The sequence below is a fragment of the Phascolarctos cinereus genome, unplaced genomic scaffold, assembly GCF_003287225.1.
Source record: "Phascolarctos cinereus isolate Bilbo 61053 unplaced genomic scaffold, phaCin_HiC Scaffold_5;HRSCAF=322, whole genome shotgun sequence".
Classification (NCBI taxonomy): Eukaryota; Metazoa; Chordata; class Mammalia; order Diprotodontia; family Phascolarctidae; genus Phascolarctos; species Phascolarctos cinereus.
This window is the reverse complement of record NW_027555958.1, coordinates 332,493,254-332,508,899: the sequence shown is the minus strand read 5'-3', so window position 1 is coordinate 332,508,899 and position 15,646 is coordinate 332,493,254. Positions and strand designations below refer to the sequence as shown.

General features: G+C 41.3%; 2 long non-coding RNA genes across 2 annotated transcripts in view; one reads left to right on the top strand and one right to left on the bottom strand.

Moving 5' to 3' along the window:
- The first annotated feature begins 201 nt into the window (after nucleotides 1-201).
- Nucleotides 202-15,646, top strand: part of LOC110217898 (uncharacterized) — a 107,985-nt gene continuing 92,540 nt past the window's right edge. Inside the window, exons 1-2 of the long non-coding RNA XR_002327169.2 lie at nucleotides 202-249; nucleotides 484-544. This is a non-coding gene — a long non-coding RNA (uncharacterized LOC110217898). The remainder of the gene's footprint in view (nucleotides 250-483; nucleotides 545-15,646) is intronic.
- Nucleotides 11,090-15,646, bottom strand: part of LOC110217897 (uncharacterized) — an 80,666-nt gene continuing 76,109 nt past the window's right edge. The window contains exon 3 of the long non-coding RNA XR_002327168.2: nucleotides 11,090-11,488. This is a non-coding gene — a long non-coding RNA (uncharacterized LOC110217897). The remainder of the gene's footprint in view (nucleotides 11,489-15,646) is intronic.

The following is a 15,646-nucleotide window of genomic DNA, read 5'->3' as shown; positions in this document are numbered from 1 at the left end:
AAGTCCCACGTCCTTATCTCTCCCCTGAGCCTTGTAAGGCTCACCATCCCTAAGCACTCCTGGTACCAGAAGGAAGTAAACATGCCTAAACCTGCCAGTCTTCTAGGGCAAGGGCATTAAGCTATATTTTGACAACTTCCTCTTCCTGTTTTCAAATTGGTAAACGGTTCACATGAAAAGCCCCTGTTTAATACAGGCCAAGTTCCTTGTCCGCATTACATTCTTCCGTTCTGCTCTCTCCACTCCACAGTAAGACACCTCTTTTACAGGCTAAGTGCAAGGGTGGAGGGAGGAAGGGAGGAAGGTGTATTGGGACTCCTGACATCTTCTGTGTCAATTACTAGATGGCACTCACTCTACCTTCAAGATCAGCTCCCTTTCTTGAGCAAATAAAAAAAACCCCACATTTATTAAGCACTTACTACGTGCCAAGCACTGTACTAACTCTCAGCTTCTTTCCTTACTCTTGGGACTTTCTCACAGCCTCACCAGCAGACTTGTCACTCAGGAGATGACTCCATCTTTTCACACTCTCTTCTAACAGGTGAGTCTCTAGCCTGGAAATTCATTTCATTGAGTGCCTAGACCATGCTCAATTCACTCCCAGTTCCACTCATCACGCTTCAGATTCCTCCCTCCCCAGCTCTCTTTTATGTATTGCCTTCCCTCATTAGAATGAAAGTAACTTGATGGTAGGAAATATTCTTATTGCTTGTATTTGTACTCTCAGTACTTAGCTCAGTTCCTGACTCATAGTTAGGGCTTAATAAATGTGTCTATCTATCTATCTATCTATCTATCTATCTATCTATCTATCTATCTATCTAATCTATCTAGTGCTAGGAATACAAAAGCAAAGGCAGTTCCTGCCCTCAAGAAGCTTACATTCTAATGAGGGGAACTTCACATATAATGAAGATGGAAGGAAGGAAGGGGCATTTTGGTCCAGAAAGTTACAGCGATAATGTGTGGAGCTAGAGAGAAGTAGATTGACATACCCTATCCAGGAACAATGATAAAGTCGATTTGATCTTAGTTCAAGCTCTAGAGTTGGCATGGGGGATGGGGGAGGGAAGGAGCATGGGTAGAAGAAACGACAGCAGAGGAGAGATAGACAGGGGAGGACAGGAGAGGTTGAGAGGAGAGAAGAGGAAAGAAAAGAAGAGAGGTGGAGAGGGAAGGAGAAGAGAAGAGAGGGAAAGAAAGGAGAGGAAAAGGGAGGAGAGAAGAGGAAAGAAAAGGGGAGGGGAGGGAGGAGTGAAGCATAAAAGAGATCTTTCATTTTAAGTTTAGGGCAAGGCATCCAAATCCCTTAGATTGGGGGTTATAAACCTCTGGCACAGCTGGTCAGCAGCATTCTACCATTCCCCACCATATACATCTCTTTTTTCTTTCCTTTTCTTTTGTCTCTTCATCATCTTTGCTTCCTCACTTCCTTTCTGTTTTTCCTATTCCCTTTCTTCCTGATATCAGTGAGAACAGCAAATGTTCTCTCTCTCCCTTTCACTTTTTCCTTCTTCCCTCTGTGATTTAGCTACCCACTAATACTACCTTGGTTTTGTTGATGACTTAGAGGGCCAAAGAGACTGCTAACCTCAGGCTTAAAGGAAGCTCCTTTTTGCTTAGCCAAATCTCCAGAATAGGTAGGAAGCCATATGTCAAAAAAGTAAGAGAAACTGATTTCCCAGGTGGGGAGAAAACTAAAAACCCTTTCAGGTCTCTGATCTTTATAGAACACTCCAAGGCTCCTGCTTAAAACGAAACAGCAAAGGACCCTCACTCTTTCCTAGGAAACACAGACCACTTTCCTTTCCAGGCCACTTTTAAATAGCCACCTCACTCTCAAAGAATTTCAAAGCAAATTCTATGTTGGGTGTCTTAATAGGCACCTGTCATGCAGCCTGAGTCAGCAGGAAAAGTGGTAAGCAATCCACAGAGGCAAATTATAGTGTTTTAGTCCCATTATTACGTTCAAAACTAAAGCAGCACTCTCCCTTATCACCTAGGCGAGAATTCTGCTGAACAGATGGATCCTCAAGGTGGAGGGGATTTGTAGCCTACATTCTTAATAACATTCATGCTGTGATGAAGCCAATGATTCGAAATTCAGAATCTTGCCTCACTGCCTGTTGGAAAAGCCAGGTCTGGTCCCGGCAGAGGCCACTGGGAACTTCATTCTTTCCAGGATAAAATTACTTTTCTGTGCCAATTCTTTCAGGCGTCAGAGTGTTACTTGTCTTTCTGAGCAGCTCTTATGATAGGCAAAACAGGAAGGCTGTTTATTCATATAGTGTTTTTGTTCTCTGGACAAAACTATATGACTATAGCCTTGGCAAGGCACCCATGTGTATATGTTGCAGCCCAAGTCCAAACTCTAGGCAATCTTAACATTAACCAGTTAATCTTGGTGACAGTCTAGATATAGCTAATACCTTTTCTCTCCTCTGACTCTGCCACCACATAGAACTTCATGTCAAATCAAATGAATAGGCATTTAAATTATGTACCAGGCACTGTGCTAAATGCTAGAAAGACAAAGGAGCTTACCCTCTAAAGGGGAAGACAATACATAAAAGTAAGCTGAAAAGCAAGGTGGGAATGAGGTAGGAAATGGAAGTACTGGCTTTGGGGCATGAAAACAAAGTCCTGTGGGTCATCAGGAATTGATACATACTAGCTCAGAGACTCATATAGATATATGTAGATATAGGTGGACATGCATATACTCATATAATAGCCTTATAAATAATTATTCCTTCAAATAATATAATAAGCTTCCTAATCATATAAGTATCATGTATTTATATAGCCAGGATGGAGGCTTCATAGAAATGAAGACATAGTTGTCATGGATCTCTTCCTTAAAATGTATATTCTAGGAGAACCAGTCAATCAGAGGGAAAGGCCAAAGGGGTAGAAAATATTTGCAATGTGAGTTGTGCTGGGGTAGAGGGACCTTCTAGAGTAAGGAAGTAGACATGGAATGGTAGACAAAATCCTGTGGAAAGTCAGGAGTGTAGTCTAGAAAAGTGTGAGAAATGAATATTTCTCTCTTGTATTTAATAACTCCAAGGTTTTCCCCCTTTTCTACTTCCTTATCCAGAAACCAACCAGTGTGGGACATTAGTCTTAAAGATTTACCTAGGCCAAGATCTAATCAGACAGTAAAAGAAATTCTAAGTTTGGGCTAATGGGTATATTCCTGTTCATTGTGTTTGCACAGGCAGGTCTGGGGAAAATGTTGATTCTCCCTATTATCAGGACAGATGAAATGGAAATTGATGTCTCTCTGACTAAGATTTGGGTGACCTAAGTCACTTACCCCAAGACGATTTGGGTGACCTAAGTCACTTACCCCAACACCCTCATTTTAATATATCCCACCTCCCATTGTGTTAACCAGAGTTGATTGGCACCCTCAGGAACACCTACTCTTCTAAGTGCATATAAACTGTGAGCCCACTGCCATTAGGAGACTAAGGTCTAAGAGAGACCATCCTTTTATTAATTAACTAATAACATGCTGGCCTTATTAATAAAATGATTAAATTACCCAGAAACTATGTCTCCCGAATTTTTTAATCCCCACAAAGGAATGAAGACTTCATCACCTCACACTTGTACTATTGTAATAGATTTCTGGCTAGTCTCTTCCCTGCTCCAATCCATCTTTCATTCAGCTACCAAAGTATCTTCCTAAAGGGTGGATCTGACCATGTCATTCCCCTACTCAAGAAACTTCTGTTGTCTCCCTATAAAATCCAGGATCAAATATAAAATACTCTTTTTGGCACTTAAAACTTCTTCCCACTACCTTTCCAGTTTTCTTACACTTGACATTTTACTCCATCTATTCTTTGATTTAATGACACTGGCCTTCCCGCTGTTCCTTGCACAAAGTACTCCCATCTCCCAACTGGGCATTTGTCTTAGCTGTCTCCCATGCATGGAATTTTCTCACTCTTCTTCACCAGCACCTCTTGGTTTCCTTAACTTTCTCTAAGTGTCAGCTAAAATCCATCTTCTGCAAAAGAGCCTTTCCCAGTCCTCTTCAATACTAGTGCCTTCCCTCTGAGATTATCTCCAATTTATCTTGTATACATCTTGAATGCACATAGTTTTTTTATATGTTGTCTTCCCTCATTAGACCATGAGCTCCTGGAGAACAGGGGCTGTTTTTGCCTTTCTTTACATCACCAGTACTTAGCACAGTAAGACTGGCACATAGTCAGCTTGTTGACTGACTGACTGACTGACTGTTATAATTTTTTAAGAATGAGAAAGTTTGCTTTTTTAAGCAAGAACTGACGCCATATATTAAGTGTACTGGTAATTCCTAATCCTAATAGCAGAGCTTTAGCTAGAATTTAGCAAGAACAGTGTCAGAAATTTCTGCATGTTCACTTATTTTTAGGAACTTAAATAATTAATAAATTCCCTTAAGAAGTCATAGGAAACTTTAACAATCCATCTCCTGACTCCATGGCTTTGCCTAGACTGTAGACTCATGCCTGGGATGAAACACCATCCTCACCTGCCATTTAGAACCTTCCTTTAAAGCTCAGATAAGGGGCCACTTCTTTCTTTTAGGGGACCTTTCCTGAGCCTCCTCCCTAAATGGTTAGTGCTTTCTCTCTTCTGAAATTACCTTGTATTAACTTCTCAGAGCACATGCTGTATCCCTTGAACAAAAGTTCCTCAAGGTCAGAAATTGTTTCATTTTATCCCTAGTGCCTACCATAGGGCCTTACACATACACATTAGGAATTTACTAAATATTTGTTGAATTGGAGTTAATCATAAAATAATTTGACATGTTCTAGCTCAGAGACTCACATAGCTACATGTAGATATAGGTGGGCATACATATATTCATATAATAGCTTTACAAATAATTATTCCTTTAAATAATATAATGTGCTTCCTAATCTTATAAGTATATATTTATATAGCCAGGGTGAAGGCCGTCCCAAAAATCATAGTACAATGTAAAGTTTTAATAGCTTAAATATATGTGTGTATATAATAATAATAATGACAATTTGTATAGTGTTTACTATGTACCAGGCAGTGTGCTAAGTGCTTTACAATTATTATCTCATTTGATCCTCATAGGTACTATTATTATCTCCATTTCACAAATGAGGAAACTGAAGCAAACAGAGGTTAAATATTTGTCCAGGGTATGTAGCTAGTAAGTATCTGAGGTCACATTTGAACTCATTTCCTGATGGCAGGCCCAGTGCTCTATGCAGCTAGAATCACATCATATCCACATTTAACTTATGTAAATTAACTGCACATATGTGGCAAAATAGAAAATAACCATTTGCATAGGCTCCACCACTCAATTAACATAATCCCCAGAATGAGTGTGATGCAGGAAATCTGCCCAACAACCTCCATTGCCAACCCACCCCCACAACCTTCTACCACCCCTTTACCCAAGACTCCTTATGGGGCAGCGGTACATAGGGGCTGAACCAGGGCTGCAGCAGGGATTGGGGGAGCCCTGGGCAGGGAAGTTGTGTCATCCAGACACAACTTGTGTCCAGCCACATTCACTGCCTGCCCCCATCCCAGTGGACCGACTCAGACCTTAAAACCAATCCTGATCCAGAAATTATAGACCACACTTGCAAAATTCCCTTGGTTACTGCCCTTTATGAGCAATTTAAGGATTGTGCGCATGCGTGTGTGCGTGCGTGTGTGTGTGTGTGTGTGTGTGTGTGTGAGAGAGAGAGAGAGAAAGACAGAGAGAGAGAGAGAGAGAGAGATTTTGACTCTGATTTGCACCCCATGTCCCGACTTTTGAACCTAACCCTTATATAAGATGTGATTCCATTGTCTATGTATACATATCACATACCATAGGAATATGGCATCATATATATATAGGATCAGACTAGCCATTGTACAGTTCTGGCAAAGGATGAGAGAATCTAGTCTCCATCAGCTCTCAGTCCCATCCTCCAGAATACATTCACTCTAGGTGGACGCTATCCTTCCTGGGGTGGGGAAAGGAGGTGGATAAGATTGTAGCACCTTCTATACAATCATATGAGAGAATTAGAATCAAAATTCTACAATTACTCGTGTGCGTTATAAGCCTGTGAGCTTTCGTTCATTGATTGAAAAGATCCAAACATATACACATCCACTCACTGAAGAGGTTCAAATACACATATTCAACAATAGATGCAGCTTTATTCTTTGACTCAGTGATGCCTCTACTAGGCATATAGACAAAGAGATGAAAAAAAAAGATGGAAAGGTCCCCTACGGACAAAAATATACGAATAGCACTTTTTGTTATGGCAAATAACTAGAAACTACAGTGGTGGCCATCAGTTGAGGAGTGGTTGAACAAATTATGGCATATGAATTTAATGAAATTGTAATATGTCATAAGAAATGACAAAATGGGAAGATTCAGAGAAGACTGGGAGGACTTGTATGGACTGATGCAGAGCAAAGTGAGCAGAACAAAAAGTATAAGTTATACAATGACTAGAGTATTGTAAAGAAAAACAATCATGACAGGCTTATGGACTCTATATCAGTGCAGTGACCAAATATCCAGAAAAATGATGATAAATTTAGTTACTTTATTTTCATAATTTCAAACTTTTCCAAAATAATGGGACCAATTTGTGCCTCTACCAACACTGGAGATACATTAAGTGCTAATAATTAATAATGCTTACTTAATAATTCTCAATAGTTATAAAGAAGTAATAATTAATATTATTAATTCCAAAAAATAGCTGATTCTATCTAATGATTTTCCTACCTTATCTTATCTCAATTCTGTATCTCACCCACAGTTTAGGACAATGCTTTAAGCTTATAGAGGATAGGGACTGTTTCATTTTTGTCTCGTATTCCCAGCCCTTAGCACAGTTAGCCTTTGTAGTAGGTGCTTAATAAATTCTTGTTGGTTGATATACAGCCCATAGGCCCCTGATAAACAGTGGGGGTTTTTGCTTGTTTGTTTAAGTGGAAGGGACTCAAGGAGAGCCAAAATTCTCAGCTTAGCTGTTTTCGTGATTAGCAAAACTGGTTTTAAAAGAATCCTTAAATCAGTAGGACAAAAGTAAAAGGTGAAACATTGCAGATCCACATCCAACTTAATCAAATACTCATTTAAGAAGAAAAAGGAAAGAGAAAATTGATGCTGTGTTATCTACCTCTGTACACCATAAACTGAAAGAAACCTGGAAGAAGCCTGCTGGCTGGCATTCAGTTCAGATAATTCTTCTGATATACATTATGCTGCCGTCATTTCTTTCTTCTGTGGTATTCAGCAAGCAGGGAAATGTCTGACATGCTAGATTTCTTTGTAAACCACACGTAAGACGAGAAGTTCTGAATATGATTGGGAGCATTAAGGCACCTTTAGCTCGAAAGTGCCAGAGAGAAGGAGGCAGGGCATGATCAGGGATCAGGTAGAGGGATGAGGAAAGAAAAGAGCAGAGCCCAAGTAGAAAAGAGGGAGGAGATGCAGGGGGAGAGGGGAGAAAGCAGGCAAGTGAGTCGTAGAGGACTACATGTTGGCCAGACAAGCTAAACCTAGCCACACCAGAAGGATGACATTCCCTCAGAAAAAAAACTTATTCCAATAAATACATTCCTTAATTGCAGACACATGATCTCGGGGCTCCCAAAGAAATTTCTAAATAGAGGGGAGAAAAAAAAAACCAGCAAGTTTTTGATCAAGAATTAAAATTCTTACCCAGTGGATTGATTGCCCACAGGGCAGTCTGCTTCAGCAATAGCCTCCAGGTGTCAGGCCTGGCAGGCAGTGAAACCATAGAGAGTGAGAGGCTTGGAGGAAAAGGGGGAATGGAGTAAGGGTGGAGAGAAAGCCATGGATGGCAAGGAGCCAACTTGGAAATCAAAACCAGAACAGCCAGAGCAACCATGTCTATCCCACGAGTGATCTGGAAGCCAAAAGGGAAAGACTTGGTTCCACTGCCCACACTGGCGATCAGCAAACCACAAAACAAACTCTTCAATGATCCCCAAAGTCGTCAACTTAAACTTTTTTTTTAAGCCGGCTTGGAACTTCCCCTCTTTACATACTTCTTCCTGCCATGGGTAAGATGAGTTGGAGATTGTTGATGTACGGAGTGGACTGGGCATGTTCTGATAAAATCAGAAAAGATCTGAACCTGGAGTACAAATCTGAAATGAATTGGAATCTGGAAAAAATAGTCTATGAAACATTGAAATGTAGAAGTTTGACTCAGGAAGATGTTTTCTTCCTTTTCTCTCTTCACATACCTTTAGACTTTGGAAAGAGTCGTAAGTGTATTCCCAAAAACAGGGCAAAGAACTCTGAAATCTTCAAAACTGAATAGAGTTCAAGCATGAGGGACTTGATGGATGGAGAATTTTGGAATCCAGGAGAACTGGGTTCAAGTCCTGACTCTGGCCAGTCAGCGCTGTGTGACTTTGGGAGAGACATTTAACCTCTCAGTGTCCCCAGGCAACTCTCAAAGACTAAGTCACAAAGCGAGTGCCTCTTAGCTTTGGTAGATGGAGTTTCCTCATGAAGAGTTTCCAATACCAATTAAATCACATAAAGTTCCTTACTCTGGTTTCCCAGCTCCCCCTTCACTCTCCCTCCCTACCCCCCACTTCCCAAAACATTTCTGTGGCTACAGAATCTTAGGAAAATAGAGGGTTGGTTTTTTTATATTTAATTTGCCAGGGACATTAGCTAGGATCATAGAGTTGTTAGGGGTCTTGAGAAAATCTAGTACTCTCTCATTTTACAGATAAAGAGCCTGAACGTCAGAGTGGTTAAGTACCCCAGCTCTCACAGAGAGGTAGTATCAGAACCAGGATTTAAACCTAGGTCTTCTAATTCCAAATTACTCTTTTCACTACAACATGTGTTTTAAACCTCTTATGATCTTTTAGTCATTTTTACTACATGGACTGCCAACTTTTTTCCTATGAGAAGCTACCTATAATTTTAGGTTCTAGCAAGATGTGCCTAATGAAGCATTAATGAGATGCCTAGCACAAAGCATCATTAGTCAATTTGTTTTTGGTAAGTATTTGGTGAAAACAAGCCCTATGTAGTCATCAGGAAGTGAGAGGTAGAAATGGAAGAGGTAGTAGTAAAAATGACATGGTACAGAGCCCCACTTAGTCAAGAATGGGTACACCAAGGAAACAGGCATAGTCAAAGTAACTCATGCTCCTAGGGCTTCATACGGACTAGAATAACTGCTGGAGGCCCTCTCTGCCTCCAAGGCTTCTGCAGGGCTGCTAGTGTGATTTGCAGGTCTCATAATGCCCTCAGGCTGTGAGGTGCTTCTTTCCCCCTGCTGCAAACTTCTAGTTCAGTCTCGGTCAGACTCTTCATGACCTCATTTGGGTTTTTTTTTGGCAAAGATACTGGAGGGATTTGCCATTTCCTTCTCCAACTCATTTTACAGATGAGAAAACAGAGGCAAGCTGGGTTAAGTGACTTGTTCAGGGTCACACAGGTAGCAAGTGTCTGAGGACAGATTTGAACTCAGAAAGATGAATCTTCCTGACTCCAGGCCTGGCACGCTATTCACTGTGCCAGCAAACTGTTGGAGTCCTCTGCTAATCCATTTGCTCTGCTGTGCTTTGAGGTTGTGATGTCCGCTGAGCTGTCCTCTGTTGGGTTTCTGCTGAATGTGCAACTGATAGATCTTTCCAGAAAGAGCCACACTTTTATCTCATAGCCCCAGGCGCTATCTCAGGTCTTTGTGATTTCTATCCATAGCCACTCAGAGAGTATATAGCCTTTCAGCTCCAGAGCTCCTGTCATCTCCTCCTGCCTCCCTCTTACCACTGTCCGGATAGCCTCCAGGAGGTAGCCTCCAGCCACCTAGTGGCTGGAAAGTGTTTCACTTTCCTCCCTGTGTATCTTCTTACCTGTCACATCAACACTCTAGTCTCTCCTCCTTTTTCATAATCAGATACCGGAAGATTTGTCCATTTACTCCCTTAAGGGCTCAATCCACCATTCCTGTGTTTGTATCCCCAGAGCTTGGCACAGTGCTTGGCCCATTGTAAAGGCTTAATAAATGCTCCTTTATTAATTTCTTCATTCATTCAGGAAATCCTTGGGCATTATTTGTCTTTTAAATGCTTTTCTTCATGGGGCAGCTAAGTGGCGCAGTGGATAGAGCACCTGCCCTGGAGCCAGGAGGACCTGAGTTCAAACGTGGCCACACTTACTAACTGTGTGACCCTGGGCAAGTCACTTAACCCCATTGCCTAGCCAAAAAAAAAAAAAATTAAAAAATTTCTTCTGTCTCAGCTGCCACTTCCTGAATATGGCTACTCTGGGTAAAATAGCTTACAACTCCCATCATTCACCTGGTCCATGCAAATCAACCTGGGAGCTTCATCTAGCAAGACTGAAAATTTTGGGCAGGGTTGGGCACCTTTATCCTGCTTTCTTTCCTGCAACAAAGGCACCACTCCTTAAATCCAATCCTTCCAATACTACTTTCGTGACCAAAGTCAAAGTTGGATTCCCCTCAGGTACCTGTATAAAACTCCATACTACAGTGGGTCTTATTTAAGCACATTTGTCATTGGTCCTCTTCAAGAGGAAAGATGAACAACATTCTTGCCATTTCCAATAGGAAAGCTGAGCCCCAATTCCCATCTGTCTCCCTGCCCCTTCTATACATGTATCTAGTATCTATCACTGCTACCTGGAGATGCACATGTACTCATCCAGAGAGAGAATTTGGCCGACAACATCCATACCTAACAAGGCATATCATTGAATTACTTTGTCGTTTTTATTTAGTCATTTTAGTTGTGACTAACTCTTTGTGACCCCATTTGGGGTTTTCTTGGCAAATATACTGTACTGGTTTGCCATTTCCTTCTCCAGTTCATTTTATAGATGAGGAAACTGAGGCAAATAGGGTTAAGTAACTTACCCAGGATCACAGGGCTAGGAAGTATCTGAGGTTGGATTTGAATTCAGGTCTTCCTGCCTCCAGGTCCAGTGCTGTATCCATTTCGACACTCTGATGCTCTTTAACTTAAGAAAATGAAATTTAAAAATTCCAAGTTACCGCTTTAAAAGAAAGATGTGGAAATTGGTGTCAGGGGGAAAAAACATCAAAGCTTTTATGGAAATGTATTAGAGAGATTCAGAAAGATCAAGAAAGATAAACAAAGATTATCTCTCTCTGAACAGGGGAAGGGATTAGGGAAAGAAAATTAGGAGAATAGCAGCCAGAGCTTTTTCACTGTCTCTCTTCTTTCCCAGAGAGAGATTGCTACATGCTTCTCCGTGAAGCTGGGAAAATGGTGCCTAAATCAGTTGGTGGAGACAGAACCATTTAACTGGCAGACAGACAACATTCTACTGCATGCAAGGAAGCTTGTAGGCTGCTCTCTTTGCAAGCAGAAAAGGCCCAGGCACAGCAATCTTCTTGGTGGGTATTTTTGGCTCTGGGCTGTTTGATGGGGTAGCCTGTGGAGAGAACAGAGAGAAGGTAAGGGCACAAGGCAATAGAAATAAAATTGTACTATACTTCATCTTTAGAGTATACCCTAAATTAGCTAGGTAATTGCTCCAGTTCTGGAGTCAGGAAGACTTGAAGGAAATAAATATTTATACAGTTCCTCCTCTGTGCTGGCAACATTACAAATATCTCATTTGAATTTCACAACAACTGTGGGAGGTAGGTGTTATAATCCCCATTTTACAGTTGAGGAAACTGAAGCAAACAGAGGTCAAGTGACTTGCTCAGGGTCACATAAATGTCATCTGAGGCTGGATTTGAACTTAGGTTTTCCTGATTCCAGGCCCAGCACTCTATGCACTGGGGCCACTTAGCTGCTATTTCTGAACTTGAGTTCAAAATCCAGCCTGATATTAGTTTTGTGGCAATTTACTTGACCTCTCTCTGCTTCAGTTTCCTCATTTGGAAAACAGGGATAATAACAATCACACCTATCTCCCAAGATTGTTGCAAGGATAAAATGAGATCTTATTTAACAAGCACTTTGCAAACTTTAAAATGCTATATAATGCTGCCTGTTGTAAATGCTAACTAGGTACCTCATTTTCAGAGCTTGGGATCACATAAACTTATTAACTGGTTTTAATGTAAGGATCACTGAACAAAGGCCCATCTTTTTAATATCACTGTTCTTCTGGTGATGTTGTATGGTGATGGACCTCTGAAGAAATAAAGTGGATGATCATGGGCTGAGAGCTGGAAGGAGCCTTAGAGACTAGTTCAACCCCTTGATTTTATAGAGGAGGAAAAAGAGACTCATAGAGGTCCAATCAGTGATAGTCATCAGAGGCAGAATTGGAACACAGGTCCTCTGAATCCCAAGCCGAGGTTCTTGCCACTTGGTCATATTTCTTCCTTGAATCATACAAACAGCAATAGCCAAGGGCATGGTGGGTGCAATCGGGCTACAAGACATTACAATGAACTAGAGAAGACAAGTCATAGAATGAGGGTTACCAAAGAAATGGGTGACCAGATGATAAAAGTGAAGCACAACTGATGGACAGCCCAAAGCTCTCTGCTGGCGCACTCATGGTATCAAAAGAACCCAACACATTGGACACTCTCAGCACATTCTGTGGACCCCGTGACAAACATGTGGGAAGACTTGGAAGAGTCACACAAGATAGGCAGACATGGCTGGGTTAATATCTGTATAACTGGGGGGAATACCCATATCAGTGAAATCACAGGATACTAGAGAAATGTGAGGGACCTGGGAGTAGATTAGGACTAGAATTCAGGTCGCTTAGGGGATCTTAGAAAGATCTTAGAAAGAAATATGAACAAAGAGAATCCTTCACTTGGATAAATGGAATAAACTAGTCACACGTACTTCCTCATACTTCAGGTCACTTATCAACCATGTGACAAATCACTTAACCTCTCATAGCCTCAGTTTTCCCATCTGCAAAATGTATCCAGTAACATTTGTACTATCCACTTCCCAAGGTAGTTATGAAGAAAACACTTTGCAAACTCTAAAGGGCTATAGAAATATTAGCTATCCTGCCTGTGGAGTAATTCCATTTTTTTTAAGAGGAGCTTGAAGAGAAAAGGAAAAGAGGAAGGAAAGATAAGACTATTCCAATTTTACAAACTGACTAAGGAACTCAGAAGTAAAGTACTTACGCAGCATCAAGGACTGTTCTACGACAAATGGCTGCTGACTCAAAAGCAAATATTCTTATGTCCAAGCCCACTGCACTTTCTACCAATGATAAACCCCCTGAGGCAAGGACCTAGCTCTATGCATGGCAAGTGCCATGCTACAGCCACTTTTGCTATAACAAGACTCTAAAATATGCTTTCCATTTTATGGCTGGGGAAACTGAGGCACATGGAAATAAAGCGACATTTTTGTTTCCTGGTCTCTGGTAGCACTACATTTTTAATCCCTCAGAGGAGCTTTCCAGAAATCTCCATGTTCCACTCACCCCTATATTGTCTTTGCAGAATAAGTAGGAAACAATTTTAATGAGTTGGGAAAAGCCAGGGGAAAAATGCTGTCTTGCCCAAGTCAAGTCAACTTAAGAGAAACCTAGTTCTCTGACTAGACACTCTCCCCTCCTCCCCCATAACTACCTCCTCCAGCCTTAAGAAAAAAACCCTCTGAGCTATATAAGTACAAAATTACAAAATGGCATTATTACTAATGCAGGCTAGAAAGCAGCAGGTTCTAACACCTTAGCTGCCACTTCCCATAATGGCAGCTCAAATAGCTTGAAGTTAATTAAAATCTGTTTGCCGCCACTAGGCGCGTCAGCAGAAACATTAGTTAATGCCTTGTAAGGAGATCAAACCCAGGAAACATTTAAATATGATCTCAGGCCCAGTGTGAAACGCAAATCATTTCCATCACGGGGTGCAGGGAGGAGGGAGGGGGAAGGAAAAAGCAAGTGAAAACAATAGCACATTGAAACCAGTTATGCAATGAAGTCTCCTGTGATCAAAGCCATCTTTGGTTTTTAATTAACACAACAAGAATTTGGCTTAAGGAAGCATGCTGCACACTCACTGACTGCCAGAGGAAACCCCATCTATTCTCTGCTTTCCCCAGTAATATGGGGAGGGGCCTGACAGCCTGGGTGGTTGAGGAAGAGAAATCTACAACCAACTTTAAGTTACAAATGGGCTTTATTTTGTATGATCTGAGTAGAAATCTTGGTTAGAGGCTTCTTAGCGAAGCCCATTAGCTAGAAAGTATAGAACGGTGAAGTCACAGTTCCTCTAGCTAATTAATTAAGCACAGCAACTTTTGGCCTGCCAGGTCTATTGAGACCAGGAAATATAATTTAGTTTTGCAAAATAAGGGCAGGCCTGTAGCTAGGATCTGATCCCGATAGAAAGCAGCTGGAGGTCAATTCAAATTAAAAACAGCAACAACAACAACATTTATCAAGTCCCTGGCAGGTGCTGGGAGAGATGCAAAGTTTAGGTAAGACAGATCACTGCCCACAGGAAGCTCAAGTCTATCCCCTGCCTCATGACCCAACTGACAATTTTAGGGGTCCCAAAACTATTTCTGTAACCCTAGTTGTGCAAAATTCTTGCAGGCTGCTCCAGGGCTACAGTGGCACCTCCCACTGTCAATTTGCTGTCTCAGAACTAGAAAACTAGGGAGCTCAAAAGGCAGAGACAAAAGGCGCAGCTAGATGGCGCAATGGATAGAGCTCTGGGACTGTGTCAGAAAGAACTGAGTTCAAATTCGACCTCAGACACTTACCAGCCAAAGCGATATTCCTGAAGCATGGATCTGACCATGTCACTCCCTTGCTCAACGCCAGTGGTCCCCTGTAACCACTAGGATCGAATACTTAATTCCGTCTCCTGCTTGTTACCTACCTAGCTTGGTCCAAGTTTTTGCATAGGCTGGTCCCACATGCCTGAAAGATATTTCCTCTAATAATATCTAGCATTTACCTGGTGCTTAAAAGTTTGCAAGGTGTTTTACAAATATTATGTCATTTTATCCTCAAAACACCCCTGGGAAATAAGTGCTATTATTATCCCCATTTTACAGATGGGGAAACTGAGGCAGACAGCTGTTAAGTGACTTGCCGACAGTCACACAGCTAGTAAGTGTCTGAGGCTGGATTTGAATGCAGGTCCATGTGCTATCCACTGAACCACCTAGCTGCCTCAAACTCAGTCCTAGCCCTCCTTATTTACTTACCTCCTCTGACTTCCCTTTTGTTTCACCCACTAGACTCTTCTTTATTACAGTTCAGGGTAAAGTCCCATATGTTTAGAGTAAGAAAATCTGAATTCAAATCTAAAGTCACTTTATTCTCTAGGCCTCAGTTTCCTCATCTGCTGAATAAAGAAGTTGGATTAAATACTTATAAGGTCCCTTCAAGTTCTAAATCTCTAATCCCAATTCTCTTCCTCTTAAATTCCTTCTATCTTTCTTGCCTACAGAACTGAGCTTAGCTTCTTCCTGAAGATACTTCATCTTTTCTCACCCTCTCCTAATAATAATTGATTATTATTATTATCTTCTAATTGATGATAGACTATGATGATGATGCTGATGATGATGCTGGTGATGCTGGTGATGATGATGATGATGATGATGAGGAGGAGGAGGAGGAGGAGGAGGAGGC